The sequence below is a fragment of the Pyxicephalus adspersus genome, chromosome 11 (assembly GCF_032062135.1).
Source record: "Pyxicephalus adspersus chromosome 11, UCB_Pads_2.0, whole genome shotgun sequence".
Taxonomy (NCBI): domain Eukaryota; kingdom Metazoa; phylum Chordata; class Amphibia; order Anura; family Pyxicephalidae; genus Pyxicephalus; species Pyxicephalus adspersus.
Genome location: NC_092868.1, coordinates 11,057,739 through 11,064,220, shown reverse-complemented (window position 1 = coordinate 11,064,220; position 6,482 = coordinate 11,057,739). Strand labels below are relative to the sequence as shown.

Here is a 6,482-nt window from a genome sequence, read left to right as displayed (position 1 = left end):
ACTCCTAGAGGAAGATTTCATAGCCTTTGCTCATTGTGTCAATATTCACTTTATCATGTAAAAAGAAAGAAAGTTGACTTTGAATACCAGATCATGTGCATAGGACATTTGCAAACAGTATTTGTTTGCACATGATAACTGATATACCCGTAGTTAATATTTACATAAAGATTATCAGCATGTATTATGACATTCACATTTAACCACAAGGATAAGATGTTGATGGGCCCTAAGATACATGCATGGATAGAAGCACCAGTAATGCACAATTATATTGTGGCACTGTAATGCAGGTAGCAAAGCCTATGTATATGTTTTATTATTTTTATGTTTATTGTTTCGTTATCATTTCTCTTTTGTTGCTCCTGTATTTATCATAGTTTATAAATTAATGATCTATACAGGCTCAACCAGGTTAAGATCATAGAATTTTTATTTGTATATCATATATCTGAATATTAAAAATCATTATTTTGAAACGTCACAGCAGGTATTATGCCATTCACTCCCTACCATAAGGACAAGATGGTGAAGGGCCCAAAGGCTTATGTCACATTAGTCATTTTACACCAGTATTAGTACAGAGGGCAGTTACTTAATGAAGCTGGCCTGCCCTGTAGGCTCAAAAAACGTGTTGCCCTTGAAAGTTAGACAACATTGAGCTCTATATTACTGTTTAGTAAATCAGGTCTATTATGTCTGATTGTTGTCAGTTTATAGAATCATGCTGTTTTAAATCTTAAAACGGGGCAGAGCAGAGTCACATCTACAAGAAGCACCTCTCCAATTCTTTACATGAGCCCTAATATAAGTAACACATCCAACAAATTGTTACAGATCATTTGCATATCAGTATATGTAGATTATTTATATCATTTCTAATCTAAAAGTCAATTTTTATAATAAAGATTGAATGTCATCATTAAAATGCCATGCTACATCTTTGAAATTTCAAGAAAATTGTGGAACAACTTCCTGACACACTTAGCAAAAAAATTTTAAGCTGTGAGTGAGTAGTAAATTAGAAATGTATATTTATGGGGACAGCATTTCACAATCCTATGATCAGTTACTCCAATCTAAGTGGCAGTAAAAAGAGTTCTGTTTCTGATATGTTCTGCTGAATCGTCTATATAAATGGACCAACATTTAGAAGTTCTGTTTTCTTTTGTAATAGAGAGAAGCTCGGCTTGGAACGCAGAGTGCAGGATTAAGCGATGAGGTGGGTAAACTGATTTTTAAGATAGATAGAGATATTTGTAATGAGTTACCATGTATGTTTGCAGTTATAATTATATTGTAACTTTTTGCAGCCCAAGCAAGTCTTAGGGCAGGTTTACACGTGGCTCTACATTGTGTGATTCTGCACCTTGACAGCCACTGGAACTCTCACATGGCAGCTCTGGTTCTTAAAGAACATGCACATGTAATAGCTGGTACCAGTACCACTCATTGCCACCCCCATTCATTTGATATGGGGCTGCTGCAGGGAGACGATACATGTAGCATCTTCCTGGGTGGAAGCAGTTCCTGGGGTGAGGAAGCTGTAAAAACACCACAACCTCACTGTGTGAATTTAGCCTTATACTGATCCATTGAGATATCACTGATAAGCCCACATACATTTTTAATCATTGCCCTGGAAGCATATGAACCCCTTAATATGAATGAATAATAGTGCATGAGAAAGCATGAGAGGACTTGGCTCAGATGAGCACCTTGATTTGGGACAGTGAGTAATAGTAGATGCAATGGGTCTGATTTATTAAAGCTCTCCAAGACTAGAGAAGATAGACTATCATGGGAGAACCTGGGTGATCCAGCAGATCAAGAATGGATTAGGATTGAAAACCTTTGCCAATTTATAGCAAATGATTTTAAGAAACCCATTCCAGGTTTATTGGTCCTCCTATGATAGTCTATCTTCACCGGTCTTGGAGAGCTTTATTAAATCAGGCTAAATATAAGTGTATCAGTTACAATTTAATGTTGTGTACATGTCATCTATGCAAATATTACACCTCACTATTTACCTTTCACTCATGAACTCTTAGAAATTAGCACAGCTTTGGCTCTCAGAGATTAATTCATTTTGACTATTTATTCTCTCCCTGTTCTCCTCACATTTATCATATCTCCTTCAGGAGCTAACTGCTAATAACTGACATCATAGTTAAGTGAAACCATTATAATGGCACCCATAGTTATGCTGACCGTTAGTTAGTTTAGTTGTATTTGGTGGCTGTGTAGCCTGGTTTGAGCTGATACTAATGCTCCTACAAGGAGAGAATCCAAACCAATACCAACACATACCTTCCACACTTATTGGGTATACACACATTAGGTATTGGTACATAAAGTGCTAAGGGGGAAAACAGGTATTTTTTTAAAGCATGTTGTTTTTCTTGTAACCAAATTTTTTTGGTAATGTTTTTTGGGAAGTTTTTTAAGTTTAATAGCTTAAAAATTGGTGAACATATTAGTACCATCAAAACTGATTGGAAGGAGGGATGTAAGGGGAAACCATGTAAGTACTTCCCAAGTGAAAAAAGTTCTATAGTTGTGACTGATATCTTATTTCAACATATGTTAGGCAGAGAAGCAAAGTAGCTATAGTGGTCTATTGAAATTGTCTTTCATGGCTTAACAACATATTTTATAAAATGAAGAAGGGGATAAAAAGTTTGTCACCTAAATTTTACTGTAAAAAAAAATGAATAAAGACCAAAAATATGCTTGGTAAAAAAAAATAAAAAAATAAACATGCAACAGCTACAACAACTTTAAGGGCTATCATTGCTGACCTGCTAAAAATACCATTTCTATCTTCAATTCATGCAGAGATACGGATTTGGAACTGACTCATATTCAGGGGCTGGTAACTCAAAAACTAATAAAGCCCCTGGATCAGAACTACAGCCAATCAGATGGCATTTTAAAAGTATTAAACAGAAAAATAGAAAATATTTTTTTAATAAGTAACCCACAAAAAAAGCCTGGGGATTTTCATTCAAACAGACCTTTAATTTTCATGCAATGTTTTATTTAAAGTAAAGCTTCATTTACACATATCTTTAAATATTAGTATCTAATTGTTGTTTCTGTTTGTCAGCAATTCAAGCAAAAGGACAACAATGTATACGGCACACTGGCTCCCGGTCCAAGGTAATAAACCTAGTAATAACAGACGCAATCCATCTGCTTAGTTAGCCCCGGGCACTAACTGGAGACCATAAATTGAAAAGTGTCACCACAGAACTTAGAGGACCAATTTGTATATAGTAGTTATGTACCTTTTGTTTGTCTTTATTACTGAAAAATATTTGTTTTTGCTTATTCAATCTGACATATGTGAATTACTACATTTGAATATCTAGCATTCTCCTTTTCAGACAACAGATGGAGCTCCTGTCTGCTTTTTACATTTTTCAGTCTGCCTTTACCTTTTATTGTAAAAGCCTGTTTTTTACAGAGCTCCATAACTGAGGTTTTTACACACAAGTGAAGTAGTTAGAAAATGTCCCACACCTCACTAACATTAGGTTTAGAAAGTATTCAGTATTACAGATTTAAAGGGAATGTATAGGCTTTTTTTATGTACAGGGCATAAACAATACCGTAATTCCCAAACTAAGTATTCTTCTCAGGGTGTGCAAATGCTTTATTTTTGCCTTGATCTATAATTTTAAGGACCTGATTCCAATACAATTCATTTATTTAACTGCAGCAAGATGCCTTTGTTGTAGGTGTTTGTTGCATTGGGCAGCTCATCCACTTAAAAGGGCACTCAGATGTAATACACTACATGCTGCCCTTTAGGTGGGTAACACACAGCAATACACGGCATTGTGCCTGATTTATCAAAGCTCTCCATAAGGATAATAGGTATGTTCACCTATGATAGTCGATCTTCTCCAGTCATGAAGGGCTCTCAGGGATAAACCTGGGTGATCCAGCAAACACAGCAGTGAATCTAGTCCAGGACTGAAAAAATTTGTTCAACAATAGCAAATCGTTTTAAGAAATAGCACTGCGTAATATGTTGCTCCTATATAAATCATGTTCATTATTATTAGTATTATTATTATTATTAGTAGTATTAATATTAATACTATTATTAAGAAGAAGAAAAAGAAATCTGTTCCAGAATTGCTGGATCACCTAGGTTCACCCAGGATCTTCTCCAGTCTTGAAGAGCTTTATTAATGCAGGTCTAATGTGCTGGCAAAGTGCCTTGACTTCAATTAAGGATGAATGACATCCCAACACACCAACGCATGTCTGTACATGGCTATGAATACAAAGAAACATGCATTAACACAACACTTAGTGGAAACAGGCCATACATTTTTTTCTTCTTTTTAGTTTTATTTGGATAACTATTATTATTTTTTTTCCCAGCTCCTAACCCGAAATGCTGCAGTGAATGAAGCTGTCTCTGACCTAAAAGGTTTCATTGTTCCTCATCTTCAACAGTGGGTCCGTATAAAATCCTGTACAGAACAAAGCAGCGTTTCCCTTCACATTCTTCACTTGTCTGAGCTTCTTGAACTCTTATTAGGAAGGTTCTGCTAGGCCCTGGCATATAAAGCACAGACTCAAGGTATCAACCTCAATGCCTCAATGGCACAAAACCACTATTTCTATGGCTAGGAGGGGGAGTTATTTATTCTTAGGACACTGCAATACTAAAAGAAGAAATCTCATCAATCCAAAGTCTCTGCATGTATAAGTTGGCCTGTAGTGCCATGGAGGAAGTCTAGTAGAAGCTTCACCTATGGCACTATAATCTTATCTTATCTAGCTACCTCTAGCTACCTCTGGAACACTTAGCTACTTTAAAGAACAAAGGGGTAAGTGAAACGCTTGAGCTCTATTGCGCGTCAGTATGCTCGCTCACCAACGTTGTTTGGTCTCAGAAATTTGAGAATAAATTACTCCAAGGTATTTGTAGCTACAGATGCCATTGAGAGCTTGTTTTGGAACATTTAACTGATTGTTAAAAATAAAAAGTTGAATATTCATCGCCTGGCCACAGGTCTAAATTAGAATAAAAAAGAAATTAGAATACTAAATAATACTAATAATAATGAAGAAAGAATAAAATAGCAATTCAGCAAAACACAATCAGCATCTTCCAGTTGCTGTCAAATACCAAGAATCACTGCTATTGTCAGTTCTTACAATTACCCAATTCTTACCACCCAGCCTGAGTGGACATTTGCCAGGCCTGGTTGCTGCCTTAGGGGTAGTGTCATGTGTCCTTCATACCAAGATGTATAGAGATATGAAATTGGGCATGGAGTGGGGTTCAGGGTCGTAGGCAATGGAACAGGCATCGTTAGTGGTAGAATTTCAACTGGTAAAGACTGCAGAGACCACAGAACATCAGAGTAGGCATGCGTCTCGGCTGGTGGGGTTTGGACTGATATCCATTATGGAACTAGACAGGATGAATATGTATGTTAACCATTAAACCTCATCCAAAACTCGTCCTCACTACAAATATTTCAGTTTTTTCTTTCTTCGGATAGCAACGTAAAACATAGGAACATTAAAACCCATTTCCTATGCAGAGATCCAACCAAGAAACTTGGTGCGTAGATTCACCTGTATAAATATTAATGTATAAATATTTAGATATTTTACAATATACAGCAGTTTTTTAGGGTTTTACATATGCTTTCATCAAGTTTTCCTATATAACCATGTAAATGCTGTTGTGAATAAATAGCTATTTATTTAATTTCTAGTTCTTTAGCAAAAAACAACCTTATAAAATGGTTTGGGCTCCTTTAATACCATAATGGCAAAAAACAGCACACAGTTATAAACAATTTTATTTTTTATTCTTATTATTATGCTTCCATATGAAGCCCAGCTGGTGGAAGCCAACAAGATTCACCTCCCATATTTTTTCACTGCACTTTTTGAAATGCCACAACAAAAAATATATATACAGAAGGGCTAAATTATTAACATAAACAAATTAGTTGTAAAGTTAGAGGGAATATAACCAAAAAAGAGGACAATTTCTAAGTAAACATACATCATGGAATTATATGACCCACAAAAAATATCTGTTTATTCCAATCTTATGTGTTTAAATAATGATGCTAGCTAGGTTTCATGTTTTGTGTTTATATTCACGCTAAGGGCTCTTTTTTTATTAAACAGGGAATTTAACATTCCCTCAAATTTTCCTTGGTGGCATTGAAACACATAGACTAGGAGAATGTCTGACTCCCTGTTTTAAAATTGAGCTCCAAGGTTTAATTTTAGTTAAAGCAGGGATTTATTGAACTATAAAACTCAATGATACACGTCACTAACCCAACCCATATGGAAGCCCAGCAGGGTGAAAAATGTAAGGCAGAGCCATTATGTCACATGTGAAATAATTCCGAAAGTTTTTACTTTCATATTATGTTAAAATTGTTTCTATCATTACTTTTATTGTCCTATAAATAAATACTGGAATA

The 6,482-nt window shown here is 35.4% G+C and overlaps 1 long non-coding RNA gene across 1 annotated transcript; it reads left to right on the top strand.

Annotated features, from left to right (window-relative positions):
• Positions 1-1,074: 1,074 nt before the first annotated feature.
• LOC140340647 (uncharacterized) lies at positions 1,075-6,482 on the top strand. Its single transcript, XR_011922695.1, has 3 exons — positions 1,075-1,222; positions 3,113-3,165; positions 4,402-6,482. It is a non-coding gene; the product is annotated as an uncharacterized lncRNA (long non-coding RNA).